The following is a 20889-nucleotide window of genomic DNA, read 5'->3' as shown; positions in this document are numbered from 1 at the left end:
AGATTGGAGATGTTGTGGACAGCAAGGAAGGCTTTCAAAGCTTGCAGAGGGATCAGGACCACCTGGAAAAAATGAGCCAGAAAATGCCAGATGGAATTTAATGCAGGCAAGTGTGAGGTGTTGCATTACAGAAGGACAAATAAGAAATGTCATCCACAGTAAATAGTTGGACACTGCAAGGAACAAAGAGTGGGAATACAGATACATAATTTCATGAAAGTGGTGTAACAGGTAGACAGGGATTTGGCATCTTGGCCTTCATAAATCAAAGTACTAAGTATAGGATTTGGGATGTTATATTAAAGTTGTATAAGACATTGGTGAGGTAAAATTTGGAGTATTGGGTGTAGTTCTGGTCAGCTAACTACATGAAGGATACTAATAAGTTTGAAAGAGTTCAGAAAAGATTTACTAGGATGTGGCCAGGTCTTCAGGAGTTGAGTTATAGGGAAAGATTAAACAGATTAGGACTTTATTCTTTGGATCATGGAAAAATGAGGGGAGATTAGATAGAGGTTTACAAAATTATGAGGGGTTTAGACAGACTAAATGCAAGTAGGCTCTTTCCACAGATTTGGAGAGATAAATACAAGAGGACATGGCTTTAGGGTAAAAGGAGAAAGGTTTAGGGGAGAATTAAGGAGAATTTCTTCACAGAGAGTGGTGGGAGTGTAGAATGAGCTGCCATCTGATGTGGTAAATGTGGGCTCACTCTTTAGTTTTAAGAATAAATTGGATAGATACATGGATGGGAGAGGTCTGGATGGCTATGGTTTGAGTGGAAGGAATTAGTGGAATGATGTTTTGAACCAGAATAGAAGAGCCAAAGGGCCTTCTTTATGGGCTGTAGTGTTTTATGGTTCTATTGAAAAAGCAAAGTGAGCTGATGAATTATTTTAGAATGGTGACTTCTGTGGTTGGTTGGAATTCAGGGACTGGATTTTAGTTTCCTGACATGTTGGGAGTAGGGAGGTCTGAGAATAATGGAAATATCACAACCACTGCACCGTGTCCAGCAGTGGTCTCGTGACCCAGCCTCCATATCACAATTTCATTTCTGGATTTCTCAATCAATCAAGGAGGTAGCCTGAGTCATTAATTCCATTGTTTAAAAATGGGCAGGATGGAATTCGAACATTCAAAGGCTGCACCTTTTGTTTACCGATACTTTCTTCAATGGGTGCACATCAATTATTGAAGTATTAAAGGAAATCAAAAAATTCTGGGGACAGCAAGGTTGAAGTAAGAAACAAAATGCTGGGGAAGCTCAGCAGGTCAAATAGTGTCCCTTATGAAACAAAGGCAAAGATACATAACCAACATTTCAGGCTTGAGCCCTTTAAAGTATGAGAAAATATCGGCAAGTGTCCAAACAAAAGAGTGGGTAGAGGGGGAAGTGAAAGGTAGGGAGGCAAAGGGAGGAGATGATAAGTGGAGAAAGGAGGAAGGGGACAGGACCGTTGAGGGGGAGGAGGGTGTCCTGGGTAAACTTGTACCTCTCACTTTGTTCATTTTAGATTGGTCACAGCGTTTGAGCTACCGAAAGAAAATAGACACACACACCAAGAGCAGTTCAGTTTATACAAATGTTTATTACAAATTCAAAATCTGATTTCAAACTACAATATGCAAGCCCCTTCCCAACTATACTTATCAATGCCTGGACTGGTCCCAACTGCCGAAACGAGGCAATGACTGCACACTTGTAGTAGGTTGTCGGGGCGCCGGTAGCAGCTTCTCCACCTCCCCGACCGGGACGTTGGCTGGACTCTAGAAGTTCTTCTTCCTGCTGAGAGATGTTGCCACCTCTCGGAGAGTCTCAAACTTCAGCAGCGGGACCATGGCTTATATTACCCAAAAACTGCTTACCCAGGCACCTATTCCCAGCACAGTAAGAAAGATAAGCAAGCAAGCTAGCATGCTTAGGCTTCTATCGAATAACATAATTTTCAAATTATCACTTTGAATACAATGGTTTATTTTGCATCAAGGCTAGGCCTCTGACAGACTGTGACCAAAACAAGCAGGAAGATTAAATGTTCTTGGTACACAGATGTCATTTCGTCAGATAACTGCATCTCTGGCCCCTCGGTGGAATTTAGCTTATGTCTGCTGATTCTAAAAAACAAGCAGGTTCTCAGCCTTGCAGAAGCAAAGGCTTCAAAAGTAAAAAAAACATGGTTTAAATCTTCCATCACAGAGGGCTGGCTGGGTGGGTAGAGGAACTGGAAAGACAGGAAAAGGGGATGGGAAAGAAATGGCAAGTTTAGCAGTAAGCAATAAAGTCGATGTTAATGACATCTGGCTGGAGGGTGCCCAGACAGAAAATAAAGTGTTGTTCCTCCAATCTGTGGATGGTCATGGTGGGATAGAACATAAGGCCATGGACAGATATGCAAGTGCGGGAGTGTGACTTGGAATTGAAATGGTTGGTCACTGGGAGATCGCTGTTCTTGTGAATGGAGTGGAGGTGCTGAGCAAAGCAATCTCCCAGTCTGCAACCAGTCTTTCCGATGTAGATAATACCACAAAGGGAGACCCAGATGCCGTTAAATCAGTACAGTTGATGTACAAGTGAAGTGTTGCAACAATTGAAAGGCCTGTCTGAGGCCCCGGACTATGGTGAGGAGGAGGTGTGGGTGCAAGTGTTGCACCTTCTGCCGGGCACAGGAAGGTTCCGGGGGTGTGATGGGTGGGGAGGGATGAGGGAGTCACAGAGGGAGCAGTCCCTTTGGAAGGGTGAGAGGGGAGGAGAAAGAAAAATATGTCTGGTGGTGGGATCCTGTTGTAAGTTCCAGAAATTTCAGCAGATAATGTGTTGGATTCAGAGGCTGGTGAGGTGGTAGGTGAGGATGAGCAGGATTCTATGTTTGTTGCATTTGGGGGCAAAGGGGGTCAGGACAGATGAGTGGGAAATGGAGGAGATGCAGGTGAAAGCTGAGTTAACGGTGGTGAAGGGGAAGTCATGTATTTTTTGAAAATCTGGACTAGAATACTTCATCTTGGGAACAGATGTGGTGGAGATTGAGAAATTGTGAGAAGGGGATAGAATCCTTGCAAGGGATAGAGTGAGAGGAAATGTAGTCCAGGTAGTTGTAGGAGTTGGAGGGTTTGAAGTATATGTCGGTGGAAAGCTTGGCTCCTGAGATGGAGACAGAGAGATCCAGGAAGGGGAGAATGTTGTTGGAGATGGACCAGGTGAGCTAGAGATCTGGGTGGAAATTATCCGCGAAGTGGATGAAATTGACAAGCTTGGAGGTTGCCAGGTAGGTCAGTAGCAGAGAATGATGTCACCTTCATAGATGCAATGCTGTAGTTAGCTTAATGACCCTAATAAAACAAGGAAGATAAACAGAGAGGAACATTTAAGTGGATTATAAGAAGGGTTCAGGCATTATATCTTTACCTACTATGGATGCTGCAAGACCTGCTGAGTTCCTCCAGTATTTCAGTGTTTTCACTACAATCACAGTGTCTGCAGCCTTTTGTGTTTCACCCCTTGATGTACATTATGTGACTATCATCCCAGTCTCCTCATTCTGTCTTCTCAACACTTTACCAGCAAAAATACTTTTCACTCCAGCTTACTTTGTATCCCTGTAGTGTCATTTTCCCTCTGCAGTCCTCCCATCCCCAACCTCCTTCACCACTGTCATGCTGCAACACCATTATGCAATATCATGCTTCTCTCTTTTCATAAACATGTGTACATTTAATACTTGCTGATATTTCCATCTAATGGGATTTCTCTTGCTGTAGAAGGTTGCACAGAAAGCAAGGGAAAGGAAGAGAACCGAAGGAACAGGACCCCACTTTCAAACCAGAGCTAGATTAACGTAGTGCAGGGCCTGCAGCATATATTTTAAAGAGGCCCTAAATTGTGCTGGTTGGTGCATGTGAGGTCCTAAATAGTGCCATCTTGCACATGCGAAATGAAGGGGAAGTGTGACAGCAGCGCAAAGACAAAGTCGGAGGAACCGATTTTTGACCATTGCTACTTTTTGTACTGTAAAGTGAACTGGAGATAAGAATCCTTTAAAGCAACATCATTTCTAGCATACAACATGTTTGGATATTCATTTATTGTCACCGACGGGTCGATTATCCTTGCATGGAATATTTTTATTTTAAAAATGGATATTGTCATGACTTGTGGCAACTCTCTTCCTTGATGTTATGCTTCAACTGTGTAAATAAACAGCAAATGCAAGAGTTGAAATAATTAGTCTTCTATGTGCTTCTGTAGACGCGCCGCTAAAATTCAGGAATAGATGGAAGGATTCCTTAAGATTAACTAAGGACTACATGGCTAACTTGCTGCCTGTCTTGCAGCACCTTTACGGAGTTGCTCTATTTCACTGCTACTGATTCTAGTGCCATTTTTGTGGTGCCACATCGATTAGGCGATCTGGATTCCAGATTAGCTCCCTGGTCACAGTTGCAATGGACTCCTCGTCAGATGGATTGGACCTTATTGGCTCCAGCAGGAAATGATAAAGGCTGTTCACATTTCTAAGCAGATTATTGTGGCTAATCATTAAGTAATTATAATGCATCTCCTGGAATAACCAGTCTGCAAACTTGCATCTAACTGCAATGAGCCTGCATCTCTTTTTGCTAAGTATTGGGAGGTGTCATGTTATTGGTTTTCGGTCTTCTTATGCTCCATGTTATCCTGTTCAGTGCAAATAACTTTTCACCACTGAGCCTTCCAGGTAACCAGAAACCAGCAAGACAGTACGGCAATGAGACAAGACTTGAACATACGTCATCGTAAAGAATCTCCCACATTAAAACAAAACTTACAGTGGCTGGCGGCTGGCTCAATGCGGGATTAATAGTCATCTTCGTTATTCATAATCCCCATGCAGCTGGAACTGCTCTGCATTTCCCTAGCACTGACATTGGCAGACCGGTTCCAGCTGCATGGGAGATTATGGGTAACGAAGACAACCATTGGTCCCGCAAAGAGCTGTCTCCGTGAGCTGCTGGGGCAGCCCCTAAGTGGCCCAATCAGATGCCAGAGTGAGGCTCTGGTGAACTCTGTCAGCACTGCTTCCCTGCTGCCATGTCGGGAGTTAGATGGGAGGGAGGCAACGGATTGCTACGAGATACAACACACCCATAGTCTGTGTTAATAACCCAATTAAAGTTGATAATTGGCTAAAATCACTAACCTTTTATGGATGGCCATGAGTGATTGATGGATACAGTCCTCTGAGCAGTCTCAGGCAAAATGAATTATTGGCGAGTTGCACATTTAACACTCATTATGAGAGCAGAGTGTGAAGCATATTCATGATCAAAAACACAATTTAGAGTAGGCCCTTTAAGGTGGCCTGAACACCCCATTGAAAAGCCGCATATTTTTCCCCCATGCAGCGAAGGAAGTACTCATCTGAATGCTCTGAAAGCGCCTCTGAGGTGCCGACACCAACCCTCCTCTGGGAGGGATAATCGGCAGAGTGCTGAGCTCCATTGAGGCACCTGAATGTGCAGCCACTGTAAGCAGCTGCCTGGGGGTAGGCTGATGACTCTATCAGCCGGCGACTCAACTCCCCACTACCTGACAGCCACCCCCGCCCCGCTTCCTGACAGCTGCCCCTGCCCCTTTACCTGACATCCCATGCCCTGCTGCCTGACAGTTGTCCCCCACCCCTTTGCCTTACATCTCCCGCCCCGCTGCCTGACAGCCACCCATGCCCCACTATCTGACAGCCAACCCCCGCTCCTTTGACTGACATCCATCCCCCACCCCTTTGCCTTACATCCCCTGCCCCGCTGCCTGACAGCCACCCATGCCCCACTATCGGACAGCCAACCCCCGCTCCTTTGACTGACATCCATCCCCCACCCCTTTGCCTTACATCCCCCGCCCCGCTGCCTGACAGCCACCCATGCCCCACTATCGGACAGCCAACCCCCGCTCCTTTGACTAACATCCATCCCCCACCCCACTGCCTGACATCCCCTGGCTCCACTGCCTGACAAACACTGGCATCCTGGAGAGGGAAGGTCAGCGGGGGCCATTGGGGGCAAGGGCAGCTGGCAGGAGACGTTGGGGCAGGGGTGGCCGGCAGGGGATGTCGGGGGCAGCCAGTGTAGTCTGTCACAGCCAGGCTGGCCACTCCTGCACCAGGACCACTCTCTGTGGCTCAAAATATGGCATAGTAATGGCGGTCTTCACTACCCATAATTCCCCACACAGCTGGAACTGTGTGGAAAACACAGAGTGGTTGCACCTGCATGGGGTTTATGGGTAGGGAAGATGGCCATTGCTATGCCGCATCTTTATGATGAGTGGCACTCTGGCACCAGTCACCCTCCCTCCATCAGATTGCAGGCATTCTGAGGCACCTCTGAATATGAATAGGCCCTTTCAGGTGGACCAGGCAATGCTGCAGCCACCTTTTAGGGCTGAAAGGTGAGTCTGCAGGTTAAGGTCCACTCCTCCCGTCACCCTCAAGGTGGAGGGTCCACCTGAAAGGGCTTAGAGAAAGACTTAACCAATATAATGCATGTATTTAGTTTCTCATAGATCTTCAAGCATTATGTAGGATCATCTGTCTGGGTGCTTCAATACCTTTACACAGGAGAAGTGAGACGTAGTTTGATTTCATCTGGTGACTCATAAAGCTCAAGAGAGAAAGATGAGGTGAATAGTGACAGGAACAACAATCAGTCAAGAGTAGGCACAGAGGCCACAAGATGTTTGGGGTTCTGCACAGGTGGACGCAGATGTTAACCAATGAGATGGACAATTCTAGTGTGTTAAATGCTCTGCCAAACTACTCAGCTGCAGGCTTGCAGAGAGATTCTAGGAGGAGTGCACCATCAAAATCACATTCACCGTAACATGCATGAGATGATCATTTTCTAGATCTTGACTGCTCATCGCTTCATTGATGTGTTGCACTAAGTTCTCCAGATCACCAAATCACAAGTTTAAGTAAGTGATTTTAATGCCCAGCAATTCCCAGGGCAGCTCATCAGCCCAGTTCAGGCCCTCTAACAAAGCCATCAAGACTGATTTGAGATGTCGGTGAAATCTTTCCACCATTCCATTGGCCTGGGGATGATAGGCATTCATATGATGAATTGTTGTACTGACCAAGTGAGACAAGGCTGGTCACAGCGAGGAAGTAAATTGTGGTCCTCTATTCTAAGTAACATGCGCCTGAAAACCAAAATGAGACACCCAGAAACTGAGGAACGCCCGAGTACAACTGTCTGCAGTAGCATCTACTAGAGGCACGGCATCGGACCACCACGTAAAGCTGTCTATTACTGTAAAAAGATAACAGTATCCTCTTGAAATAGGAAGTGGACCAACGATGTTCACGTGGAAGGACTGCAGTGGTACTTTAGTATGCTGCTGAACTTTTGCTTTCTGGCAGGCAACGAAGGACCTCACCATTTGTGTCACATCTTTCTATAGATTGTGCCACACGAACCTATCCAAAACCATACGAATGGTTGATCTAATAGATGGATGTGAAAGACCATGCACAGAGTTGAATACTCGACGTTTCTATCATGCCAGAACTACTGGGCATGGGTGTTGATATATCACAGAGGAGTAGTTTGCCCTTAACTCCAAACTGGACATCTTTCAAATGCAGGTTCGTGATTGCAGTCCAATAAGCATTTGTCTCATGGTCATATTCTTGGGTTGCGGCCAAAACTGTGTAGTCAATACCTTGATCATTAGATGAAATCTCAAGTGGAGCAGAGTGGGAAAGTGCATTAACTACTACATTATCTTTTCTGGAAATATGTAGTATTTTTATGGAGAATTCTGAAATGAATGATAATTTCCATTGTTGTCGAACTGACCAGGGCTCTGTGACCTTGCAAAATGCAAATGTTAAGAGCTTGTGGTTGGTGTACATAGCAAAACTATTGTCCTCCAAAAAAAATGGAAGCGTCAAATAGATAGGTAAATGGCCAAAAGCTCCTTATCAAAAGCATAGTATTTCTTCTTTGCTTCACGAAGATGGTGGCTGAAGAATGCTGACGGTTTCCATTGCCAGTTGACATATTGAAGAAGAGCACCTCCTACAGCCATACTGAAAGCATCTGTAGAAAGGGAGGTGGCTGCATTTAAAACTGGGTAGCTGAGCATAGTGGCCTGAGTCAGCAAATATTTAGTCTTCAAGAAAGCATTGTTTCCCTCTTCAGTCCAATAGATGGTTCTGGCATTTCCGGACAGTAACTCAAAAAGAGGCTTCATGATATGTACTGCTCAGAGAAGAAATCGATGCTAAAAATTTAACATTCTCAAGAATTTCGGCAGGCTTTTAACCATAGCAGGTCTTTAGTACTTGGTAATGGCTTCAACTTTGGATGGCAGCAGAGTCACGCCTTCCTGAGTAATCCTAAGCCCCAAGAAATCAATCATTTTTTGTCCAAAAATGCATTTATCCAGATTCATGGTCAGTCCAAAGTTTTGTAGATGAATAAAAAGTTTCCAAAGATGTTCCCAATTATCTTCCTTAGTCCTACTGGCCATTAAAATGTAATCAAGGTAAATGAAGACATTGGTTATATCACATCCTAAAGCATCCATTACCCATTTAAATGATTGAGCAGCATTCTTTAATCCAAATGGCATCTGTAAAAATTCAAACAACCCAAACGGGGTAATTATTGCTGTTTTTGGAATGTCATCTGGCTGTACTGGTACTTGGTGATAGCTATGCACCAAGTCTATTTTGGAGAAGATCTTTGCTCCATGCAAATTAGCCGAGAAATCCTGAATATGAGGTATCAGATTACAATCTGGGATGGTCGTTAAACTGCCTGTAATCTCCACAAGGTCACCAACCTCCATTGACTTTCGGGATTATATGTAATGGAGATGCCCAGGGTCTGTCAGACCTACAACTTATACCTAGTTCCTCCATCTTGGTAAAATCTTCCTTGGCTAAACGCAACTTCTCTGGAGGCAAGCTGCACGCTTTAACATAGACAGGAGGGCCCTTAGTACAAATGCGGTGAGTAACATTCTGCTTTGCGATGGGGGCAGAAAATTGTAGAGTAGTAATCTCAGGGAAATCTTCCAACAGCTTGGACAATTCATCTACTGGTTTATTTAATGTTTGGAGGTGCAGAGCAAGGGTATCGACGTCTGCCAGAGGCATAGTCTGAAAAATAGTTCCATTAATTAGCCAACGCCCTTTTAAGTTGACGAGGAATGAGTGAGCCTGAAGAAAATCTGCACCAAGCAAAGATCGGGATACTGGTGCTATAATAAATGGTTAAGTGTAGGGATGATTCTCAAACATGACATTCATCTCCCTAGTGCCAAAGGTTGGAATATTGGAATTATTAACTGTTCGTAGTTGCAGGTCCGGGGGTGGCATGGCATGTGTCAAAACCAGTGGGTGGAAATACACTAACTTTTAAACCCGTGCCCACCAGAAATTTTTGTTCGAACAACTGGTCCAGAAGGTTTCTCGCCAATCGCCGCAGCCGAGGTGCATCCCGCAAACAGGCAGGGTGGAAGGCACTTGCGGGCATTTACTCCCGAGCACCTGTGGTAATAACACCAAGACAAGGTGTCCACCTGCTGCTTGCTTGTCTTGGTGAGTTTCCTGCTTGTAGGGACTGATGTGCTAAGAGCACTAGAGTGTGACATGGGGTCAATATTGGAGGGGTTGGTTGTGCAAACTTGTCTTTCCTTGTGCTTTTTAGCCAGCCTCCACCGCTACAGCCCTTGATTGATAATCAACATTCAAAAACATATACTTTGGTCTTCAAATGAACACTTGAATAACAAGAGCTTAATATCATCTGAAATTTTCTCTAAAATAACTCATTGGGCCTTTCACTAGCTGCCAGCAACAACATTTCATCCATTAGTTCTGAAGCAGTGTGATCTCCCAACCCATCAAAATGTAATAGTTTGGCTGCCTTTTCCCTATGGGACATACCATATACACATAATAAAAGTGCTTCTAAAATGACATACTTGCTGGTATGTGATGGATCCCATAGGAAGTCACCAACCCTCTTAGTGACATCTTGGTCCAGGGCACTGACAAGATGGTAATAACAAGTGGTGTCCAATTTGACTTTGCGAAGGTGAAATTGTTTCAGCCTGTTGGAACCACAGTTCAGGCTCAGCTGTCCAGAAAGGTGGTAGCTTCACAGCAACAGCTGCAGAGACCATGTTTGTCCAAGGATACGTTTTTGGACTCATCAGGGTCACCAACTGTGACCACTGAAATTACAGTGGACACAATGAAATAACCACACAAGACATTTTTAGAGTGAATCAAATGGATTTACTCTTCATCACCCATGAAACCTTTTAATCCGGAAAAGGCTGACTGCATTGGACAGGCAAATCTACCGAACTAGGTAATCCCAGCTCTAGCATTGAAGGCTTTCATTTCAGAATTATCCATTCCTCCGGCCAAGTACTGGCATCCAAGATGTAGAAAATTGCCTAGATACTTGCTGATGGAAAAAATAGGATAAATACAATCCAATCATTCAACAGAATCATCAGTAAAACAATGGAAGAAGTTAGTGATAATACTATCAATTGACATTAACTCATAACAATACCCAGTTTCAGTTTTACCTCTCAGATGCAAATATGAACCAAAAATTCGAATTCCAGAACTGAGGTGAAAATGACAGTCAATGGCAAAATTTAATATTTGATTAAATAGGAGATCAAGGAGCCCTGGTCAAACTGGTCAAAGTGAATTAATAGGAAAATATGCCAGTGCTCAGGTCAATGTTTGCAGAAAATTATATGTTTGTGAATGTTGGTTATCAATCATCCCAACCCAGGAGGAACGCTGCAGGAGTTCCTCAGGGCAATGCCCTCATCTCCAGCTGTTTCATTCCTGACTATACCTGAACTTCCTATTCCAAATGACTCATTACCCCAATTTGTAAATATATTGCAACTTCTGGAGTGTTATGGGACTAAATCCTGGAAATATTTTCTGAACAACATTGTCGAAGTACCTTCATCAGAACCAAAAAATTGGGTCTCCAATGTACCCGAGCTATTAATTTAGAAACTTGCCTTAATCCATTAGCAGTTCATGCTGTGATAATTAATGACTGCAAAGGAAAGCATCTGAGATGCATGGGTCCATGTGCACCCTCATAAAGATCCTCTCTTTACTAGCTCACCAGTTCATATTGATGAAGCTAAAATCTGTAAAGTTGATCAACATTCTTGGGTGACCACAGTGTGCCTCAGTTGCACCAGGTCTTCTGTTGATGATGGTCTTCTCTTGTGAGAAGCTTGATTGAGCTGCAAACCTGAATGGCCGGTTATTCTAGCTGGAAGAAATGCACAGGATTGCTTACCCCCAATGACAACTGTTATGGGTCATATTATATTTTATATTTATATATAAATATATTTTTAAAAGTGATAGATTGTCGGGGTTTTGTGTAGGTCACCACTTACAGAGAAACATCACATCTCATTTAAAATGCAGAAGCTTAGCTGAAGCCAGTCATGCAGGTACCTTCTTTGGCTTGGCTTCGCGGACGAAGATTTATAGAGGGGGGGTAAATGACCACGTCAGCTGCAGGCTCGTTTGTGGCTGACAAGTCCGATGAGGGACAGGCAGACACGGTTGCAGGGGAAAATTGGTTGGTTGGGGTTGGGTGTTGGGTTTTTCCTCCTTTGTCTTTTGTCAGTGAGGTGGGCTCTGTGGTCTTCTTCAAAGGAGGTTGCTGCCCGCCGAACTGTGAGGCGCCAAGATGCACGGTTTGAGGCGATATCAGCCCACTGGCGGTGGTCAATGTGGCAAGCACCAAGAGATTTCTTTAGGTAGTCCTTGTACCTCTTCTTTGGTGCACCTCTGACACGGTGGCCAGTGGAGAGCTCGCCATATAACACGATCTTGGGAAGGGGATGGTCCTCCATTCTGGAGACGTGACCCACCCAGCGCAGCTGGATCTTCAGCAGCGTGGACTCGATACTGTTTTGGAAGGAATTCTAAAAAGCAGGTACAAATAAACAGCACAGGCTCAAAGTGCTGATAAAGATCTTTCAGGGATTGGGTTTGGAGCCCTGCAAGAAGTTCTGGTTTTTACAAATTTACAAGCAGAGAGAGAGGAATAGACCAGAGAGAGAGAGAGAGAGAAAGAGAGAGAGAGAGAGAGAGAGAGTTCTGCAGTGGCTTTTGAGGCTGCAACATGACAAGCTGGGAGCTTGTTAAAACCCCATTTTGAAGACGGGTTGTGAATTCTGAGTTCAGCCTGTTGAAAAACCCTTCTGGTCTTTACAAGAGGAAATGGGTAGCTAGAGTGTTTCTCCTAAAATAAGGGAAACAAGAGGAATGCTGTAGTGACCTGGATGAAGAGGTTATCAGTTGAAAAACCCATGAAGGGGAAAGTTTCTTTGGCAAGACTCTGAAGTGACTGATCGGAGGGAATCAGTTATGGGTGTCCAACGAGCAACAAATCTCTCTCTGACCACCAACAAGAACCTTCCTGAGTGGTAACCATTTACCTTTAAGCACAAGAGCCTGGTGAAAATTCATAAATGTTCAATTCTGTGCACAGTATAAGAATTGCCTAATACCGATGAACTTGCAGGAGTGAGAAGTGTAAACTCTCACAAAGGCACCCACACAGACTTTTGAATGAGAGCGGTGCAGGTTCAACCATGTACATATTGATAGAGTACCTAACCTCAGAGAGAGGTTCAACCATGTACATATTGATAGAGTACCTAACCTCAGAGAGAGGGGAACAATTTACTTTTGGGCTTTGGTGTGTGTGACATTCTTCTCCACTTTTGGGCTCTGGGCATCACTGCCTAACTTCCTGGGGACACAGCTCCACTGCACCACAGCATATCACCCTCAGGCTAATGGGTTGGTGGAGTGGTTTGACAGGCACCCGAAGGCAGCCTGGATGGCCTGGCTCAAGTGTCCTAAATGGGTAGACGAACTGCCTTGGATCCTGCTGGGGATTCACACTGTGCCAAAGGAAGACATCAATGCCTACGCTGCACCCTTAATTATTCCAGGGGAATTCCTGGCCCCAACAAATGCCCGGAAGACCCTGAGGCCACTCTTGAGAACTCACGGTGAAAACTGTGGTCCCTGGTTCCGCAACAAACCCCACCACACAGCCAGCCCAAGCATAATGTCCGCAGGGACTTATCAATATGTGTTCGTGTGAAGGGGTGCACACCGGCTGCCCCTACAACCACTCTACGAGGGATCCAACAGAGTTATCAGGGACAAGGGCTCCAATTTCGTCCTTGACATCGATGGTAAGGAGGAGACTTTTACCATCGACTGCCTGAAGCCAGCATATCTGGATTGTAACCAGCTGGTCTCTACTCCTCCTCCATGACACAGGGGCAGACAATGGCTCGATCTCCAGTTCTGGTGGTGGGGGGGGGGGGGGGTGGCGGTTGTTTAGCAGCCGAGGAGTGAAGAATGATATTTGAAGACAACAGAAATTCACAAACAAGCAATGACCACAGGGACTTTCTGGTGAAATATTTCATGTCCATAACTCATCACTTTTGCAGATAATTGAGGCATTTTATACAATAGTGTTTATTTTTTTTTTTAAATCACCAAATGCACTTCACCCATTCAGATCCAAACTACCTAACATCACACAATAGTTGTTCAGAGACGTGGACCAGCCCACAAAATGGCCGATGAATGTGGCAACCACGTGGACCTGAGGGTGACACCAGCTGTCATGCCAGGTGACCTCCTGCATGGCAGAAAGAAAGTGAACTGTAGCAGGAACGCTGGCCAATCCCAGGCTAGTGCTCCGATGATGTGGTACCCTGACGTTAGTGCCTGGGGCCCATATGAACATGATGGCCAGTACAATAAACCAGTCTTGACTTCAAGGGTTTGGTGTGCATGTCATTCTTCTCCACGCCCGCATAGCACGAATGCTACAAGATAATTTTGCATGCATTCTTTTTCCTGTTCTGAGTATGTAAGATGGGAAAAGCACTCCTGTTTTGTTCTGATGCAATTGAAGCTCCTTTAATGTACTTAATGGAAATAAATTCAGTTGGTGCAGAAATGGCACATCAGTGTCCCCTTGGGACATAAATTATGGATGCTGAGGAGGCCAAGTGACACAAGCAACAGTATGTCAGCAGTGTTTGCCTGTTTGGTGAGTGAATAATGATATTTAAAGACAACAGAAATTCACAGACAAGCAATGACCACAGGGACTTTCTAGTGAAATATTTCATGTCCATAACTCATCACTTTTGCATATAATTGAGGCATTTTATACAATAGTGTTGATTTTTTTTAAAAATCACTAAATGCACTTCACCCATTCATACCCAAAAAACATCACACAATAATTGCCTTTGATGCTTCTGTCATTAACAATGGGTCAAACTATCGCCTGCATTTATTGGCAGTCCTATGTTTTGAATGTGCTGTTTACGAACCACCTGTCATTTCCCAAAGGCAGCATGATGGTATTTGTTCCTTTTACCTTGTTTCTGTGGTTACCAACATGCACTTAATCAACACTAAAGAGGTTGTGGAGCAGTTTGCTTGCACACAAATAAACCTTTCCTTCAGAGTGATTATGGCACAGAAGAGAAAGCCACAACAGGCATTTTCTGTGTTTCTGAAATAAGGCAGGCACCTGATAAGATTTTTAATAACTCTATTAGAGAAACAGACTGCAAGGAGTGAGAGTTTGATGGCCCAATGATCAGGGAGTAAAGCACAGTTTTAATATAAATGCTGACAGTGTAAAATGCAGATAAAGAAGGCAGCAAAATAATTGTTTTTACACATTACGCGATATTCAGTACTCTGGGAAATCCTCTTCCAGCAGAAATGTTATTCATATTTTGTGGATTGTTTTTCCCCCAAAGAAGGAATATATGTATTGGCTGAAAATGAGAAACTGTGTTGTCTGTGAGACTCCACTGGATGGGGTATTCTGTCACTGACAAAAGGCAAAGGAGGAAAAACCCAACACCCAACCGCAACCAACCAATTTTCCCCTGCAACCACTGCAACCGTGTCTGCCTGTCCCGCATCGGACTTGTCAGCCACAAACGAGCCTGCAGCTGACGTGGACATTTACCCCCTCCATAAATCTTCGTCCGCGAAGCCAAGCCAAAGAAAAAGAATATTAAGTGGATTTCTCATGTAAGACATCTGCCTGCCAAGAAGATACCTCCATTAACTGGTTAATCCTCTGGTAATGCTATCATTAATATTTAAAGGACATTTGCTGACATTACTTGGGGATTATAACATGTAGGAAGCAATGGTTTGCTATGGCAGGTCATTGTTCACTGAATTAAGAATAGCCCATGCAATACAAATTAATATCCTTCATAATGCTAAAATCCACGAGTATATCTCCCATAATTGCCCTGCTAAATTTTTATTCTTGTCTACATTTTCCTATAACTGGTATCATCTGTGTAAATATATTGTTTTCTGTAAATGGCTTAAATCTGCTTTCTGTAATGGTATTGCAAAATGCACCCACCACTATATTTCCTGTTCAAATGATATTGATGTTCCTTGTCCTTATTTGTAAAAGCAAATTCTACAAAGCACAAAGTGGTTTAACATTTGTCAAATAAAAGAATATGTGACAAAGCTAGTCAATGGTATTGACAGTGGTGAGGAGAGAAGCCCTTCATTCTGGCTACAGATGGAGTTTGTAAAATACCCTGTTTCGACTTTCGTTTCCAGGCCCAATTCTTTGACCCTCTGGTGTCTCCTTCTGTTATAAAGTGAGTGCTCCATATGTCCAAGCCAGAAAGAACTTTTCCTGTCCTGTCCCAAGAAGGGAGAGTTCTGGTCATTGTAGAAGCTGCTGCTACACAAGGCATGCCTGCTGTTGGATGGTCAAGCTTCCTGTCTTACTTTCAGCACCTGACAGCTAACATCTGACACCCAATTACAATTAAAATTCTTTCTGATCTCTTGCAATGATTGTGGTGAGAGTGTCCCATGGTAATCCTATTGGTAAATTCTTATGACCCAGCAACAGGGAGGCCTGCAATCATTTCCCAAATCAGGATAATGCTTGTCCAATTAAAACTGGTCGGTGTATGGAAGCTATAGCTGTATCTAGATGGTCGAGGTAAGGGATGTCAAATAACCCAAGGCAAGTTGCTGCTATGTACTTTCTCTAAGGTAGACACTGGAGACACTATTTGCTGCAGAGAATGTCGAGGCCTGTCAAAAAACTATTTTCTCATCAATGATGGCAAACTTCTTGAGTGTTAATCAAGCTGCATTTATGAAGCTAAGTGGAGAATATTCTTCAACGCTTTTTAATCTGCATTCATTCAATCAAGAATAAAACATTGTTGACCATTTCTGGAGTTGGAGTCATCCACTCAAGTGGAGAATGTTGTTGAATGTGTTTGGACCTGTAATGCAGGTGAATGGGCAATATTCCATCCCAATTTTGATTGTGCTATGTATTTACTGTGTGGACTGGGAGAGCAAGAAGGTGAATCGCACACCACACATTATCCAGCCTCTGATTTGCTCTTGCAACAACATTTATTATGTGTCCCTGTTCAGAACATTTCTGATCAATGGGCAACTGCAAGATATTGATGATGAGACAACTGGAAGGTCAAGATGAAAAGTTCCTATGGATGGTGAATATGTGATTTGTCACTTATTGTTGCATATTGTTCAAGCCCTTCTACACATAGGCCTAGACATCACATTCTTTAAACTTCCTAGGCTTTTTATAGCAAACAACAAATGATTCTTCACTTTGCTTTGCCATCAGTTCCTTTTTATTCTCCTGCTCCTTTAATCTTCCTCATCAATACTATTCTTCCTCCTGTGGTGTTGTAGAAGGCAAAGTCAGCATGGACACACAAAGACCAAGTCAGTCTTTCATTAGTACACTTCAGACAGAACAAGATCTAAAACTACACATTCACACCACACTGACTGCCTCCCCCGTATTTATGTTGCCTCCATTGGTTTCATTGCAAGAGTGGTATTATGCAAATCTCTAAATACTTTTCAGTACATCAGTGAAACAAACCCTTTGAAATCCTAGACCCAGTCACATTTATCCACATTGAACCTTGTTGTCTATGTTGTCAATCATTCCCTTTGCCGTGGGAGACCCACAATGTTCTGTGTATGCATAACACATAGCACTGGCTGCATTGCCATTGCCTAATCTGAAGAGCCGGAGTCAAATCAACAATTGCAGAGGATTAATAATGCACTGCTTGCTGTTTGTACTTCCAGCTTTGTGTTTTTCATTAAATATTTCAGAATCTGGCCATTGCTGACAAGACTAGAATTTAATGCCAATCGCTAATTGTCCTTGAAAGGTTCATGGAGAGCTGCCCTACTTAAAGCCCTGCCGTTCTTCTGGTGAAATATTGTTGGGGAAGAAGATGAAGGACTTAAACCTTGTAAAAATGAATCATCTGCATTTTAATTGTGCATCGTTACATTGTATAACCTAGAGAGGAATCTGTTGACAGTCGTTTCCCCATGTGACTTCTACCTTGCCCTTGTCAGTGGTAGAGGTCAGGTCAGCATATCTGAATAAATGCAGCGCAGATTGTAGATGGTACACATTGAATTAAATTGAATTGTTTTTTGTCATGTTTACTAAGATAGTGTAATAAGTTTGGTTGGTGTGCTATCCAGGAGAGTCAACTCACACCAAAGGCAGTGCAATATTGACAAATAAACACATACATAAACAACAGTCTTGGGAGTAGTGCAACAATAAGTCAGGTAGTGAAGGATATTAAGGGTACACGGAATTGAGAAAAATACAGTTTTTTAAAAAAGAGCAAGGGGCATCATCTTTTGCCAGTGAAAGATCCATTGATATCAACTTTAAAGAAATTATTCTTGAATCAGGAGGCTCGCATTTCAGAGATTTAGATTTAGATTTCTTGTCAGAGTACATCACATCCAACCCTAAGATTCCCTTCTCCTGCAGGTGCACCAGAATTACCATTAAGTGGTAGTGCAAACAATAAAATGTACACAGCTTAAAACAGGTAAACAATCAAAGAACTGGAAACAAATAACAAATGTAAACAAACTGACTGTACAATACAGAGAGTACAAAAAGAAAATCAATGAAGTGCACAAGTAAAAGCCCTTAAATGAGTCTCTGATTGAGTTTGTTGTGGAAGGAGTCTGATTATCAAGGATATCTACAGTATTTAATTGACAAGAAGAGGGATAATATAGCCAAGGAAGCATGTGCACTTTAATATATTAGAGGATTTTCCAACACATTGAGAAGTATAGTCTGAGTCAATGAAGGGGAGATTAGTTTGCATGATGGCCTGAGCTGCCTTTACAACTTTCTGCTAATCTTGAGCAGAGCAATTTCCATATCAAGGTGTGTTGCTTCAGGACAGGATACGTTCTATGGTGTATCAGTAATTGTTGGAAGGGGACCTCAGGGATATACCAAATGTCCTCGGGCATCTGAGAAACTATAATCTTTGGTGCACTTTCTTATTTCTAACATCGATATGGTTGGACCAGGACTGGTTGTTGGTGATATTTATTCTGAACAACTTGAATCTCTTCACTTTAGCACCACTGAAATTTCTAAGGACATGTCCTCTGTTTCATGAAGGCAATGATCTGCTCCTTTTGCTGACAGTCAGGAAGAGGTTGTCATCCTGACATGATCCCACCAGAGTCACTATCTCCATCAGACTTTCTAAATCTTCCTATGATAAATCGAAACAATGCTGCAGCCTCTGTGCAATGGTAGTGTAAGGAATGAAGTTTTATTATAGTTAATATGGTATCAATCATGTGGGCTGCTTTCTCCTGCCGAGTCTGAAACCTTTTGAAAGATTTTGGAGCTGAACATTCAGTAAAATGTAAAATATTTCATCATATGGTGGATTTGCACCTTGTAGATGTCTGAGTCTCATTGTAGATTATTTAGCCTTCTACCCACTTACGCCATGGTTTGTATGTGACTAGTCAATGGAAATCGTCCATGATTTTCATTCTGGCATGGGAAAGCATTGACAACGATAATGCCATCGACCATCATGGGTAGGAAATTAGATCTTAGAACTATAGAACCAAAATACACTACAACACAGAAAAGGCTTTCAGACTATCTAGTCCATTGTGAATTTAATTTAGCACCTTGACTCTGTCCATTGCAAATAGACGGATCTTCAAGTGACCACCCATTTAAATTCCCCATCCCACTCATTTGCTGACATGTATGTACATGGTATCACACACTGCCAGACTGAGACCATCCACAAATTGGAGGAATAACACTTCATCTTCCATCAGGGAACCCTCCAACAGATGGCATTAACATCGACTTCTCCATTTTCCATTAAACACTCCCCCTCATCTCCCGTCTCCTTTTCTCCTGCAACATTAACAAAAGAACTGCTGTGCTCTATCTGAGGAAAAGTGAGATATTTTTTGTTCTTTCTCTACGAGCAGAGACTTTCAGAGCAAGCAAGAGGTGTAAAGGATTTATGTTAACCTTTAATTTTATGTTGAACTATATTTATTTTGGGGTGTAGAAGAAAGAAGTGTATTCCACCTTTCCCCAGCTGGATTATTAAATACCCGATTTTAAAAAGTATAAAAATGATTAAAAATAATATTTACAGTTTTTTTGAATAACAGTGATTCACCATGGCTACCAATGTGAAGAAATCTAAAACTCAACTTCAGAAGAAATTACCATATAAAAGTCGAGATGAATTGAGGCCTACCGTACAGCTGAATCCACAGAGTCATTGTTGGGAGCCTCCAAGCCTCAGAGGACTCCTGCCCATTCAAGCTTGACCTCGACGCTGATCCTACAGTCGAAAAATGGCGCCGGCACTCTGGTGAGTTCGGTTGTAGCACATGAAGCCGGGTGTGCAGGCGGCCCGACCGACAAAGGAGCCCTTGAGCCCGCAACATTGCTGGGTAGCCTGGGGACATGCAGTGTAGCATTGGAGGACGCTCCTATGTGTTCTGCGGTTCTGCCGGACATGCGCGGGGCATCCCGGGTCAATGACCTTTTGGAGAAAGTGTGGGCTGTGGGGGTGCCAGCGTCGGGTGTCCAAACCTGCAGCCACACAGTCAAAGGACCTATGGTGACTGAAGGAGAAGAGGAACTTAGTTTATTGGAATTTGGCCAGGAGGAGGAGCCTGAATTTTAAGAAGGTAGACCTCAAAAAGTGGTTATGGAATCTGGATTGGACTCAGTGTTCACTGTTTTGGAAGGGATTGCTACCCAAATGGATTATATGTCAAAACAAATGTCAACTCAAATGACCCAAGGATTTATGGAGGTGAAAACAAAAATGAATATTTTGTGTGATGAAATGTCAACTATGAAACAAGAAATGACTGTAGTTAAGAGTGATATTAACTGATGTATAAAATCTGTTGATATTGTACAGATAATTTTTAAAAAATTGAAACAGCCTTTTCTGAATGTCAAAATCAGGTGGAAAGCAATAGAGAAAAAATGGAAAAAGTGGATGGTTCTTTTGTAGATTGAGGGATTCAAAAAGGGATTTATTGAAAAAGATTGATTCATTGGAAAATCAAAGCCGGAGAAATAATGTGAAAATAGTTGGTCTTCCAGAGGACTTTGAAGGTTCTGATCCAATAAAAAAATTTAAGCATTGGATCCCAGAGGTACTGGGTAAAGAGCTTTTTCCTGAAGGTTTGGAACTGGATCTGGCCCATAGAGCATTGAGGAAAAAACCACTTCCAGGACGAACACCGAGGGCGGTCTTGATTCGTTGTTTGAAGTATCAAGATAGAGAAATGATTTTACAAATGGTGGTACAGAAAGCATGGCAGAGTCAATCCCCATTGATGATTCAAAATAATAGTGTTTTTTTTAATGCCGATTTGAGTAAAGAGTTTATTAGAA

General features: G+C 43.1%; 1 protein-coding gene across 3 annotated transcripts in view; it reads right to left on the bottom strand.

Moving 5' to 3' along the window:
• LOC138757606 (protein NYNRIN-like) overlaps positions 1 to 20088 on the bottom strand; it is a 40761-nt gene extending 20673 nt beyond the window's left edge. For 2 of the 3 annotated variants that reach the window (XM_069925238.1, XM_069925239.1), the window contains exon 1: positions 19730 to 20088. The gene's annotated coding sequence lies outside the window, so the exon portion shown is untranslated. Of the gene's footprint in view, positions 1 to 16544; positions 16819 to 19729 lie in introns of those variants that run through there. The other variant, XR_011353736.1, reaches the window with a different exon arrangement.
• Positions 20089 to 20889: the final 801 nt, after the last annotated feature.

Source organism: Narcine bancroftii, chromosome 3 (genome assembly GCF_036971445.1).
Source record: "Narcine bancroftii isolate sNarBan1 chromosome 3, sNarBan1.hap1, whole genome shotgun sequence".
Taxonomy (NCBI): domain Eukaryota; kingdom Metazoa; phylum Chordata; class Chondrichthyes; order Torpediniformes; family Narcinidae; genus Narcine; species Narcine bancroftii.
This window is presented reverse-complemented; position numbering and strand designations above follow the sequence as displayed.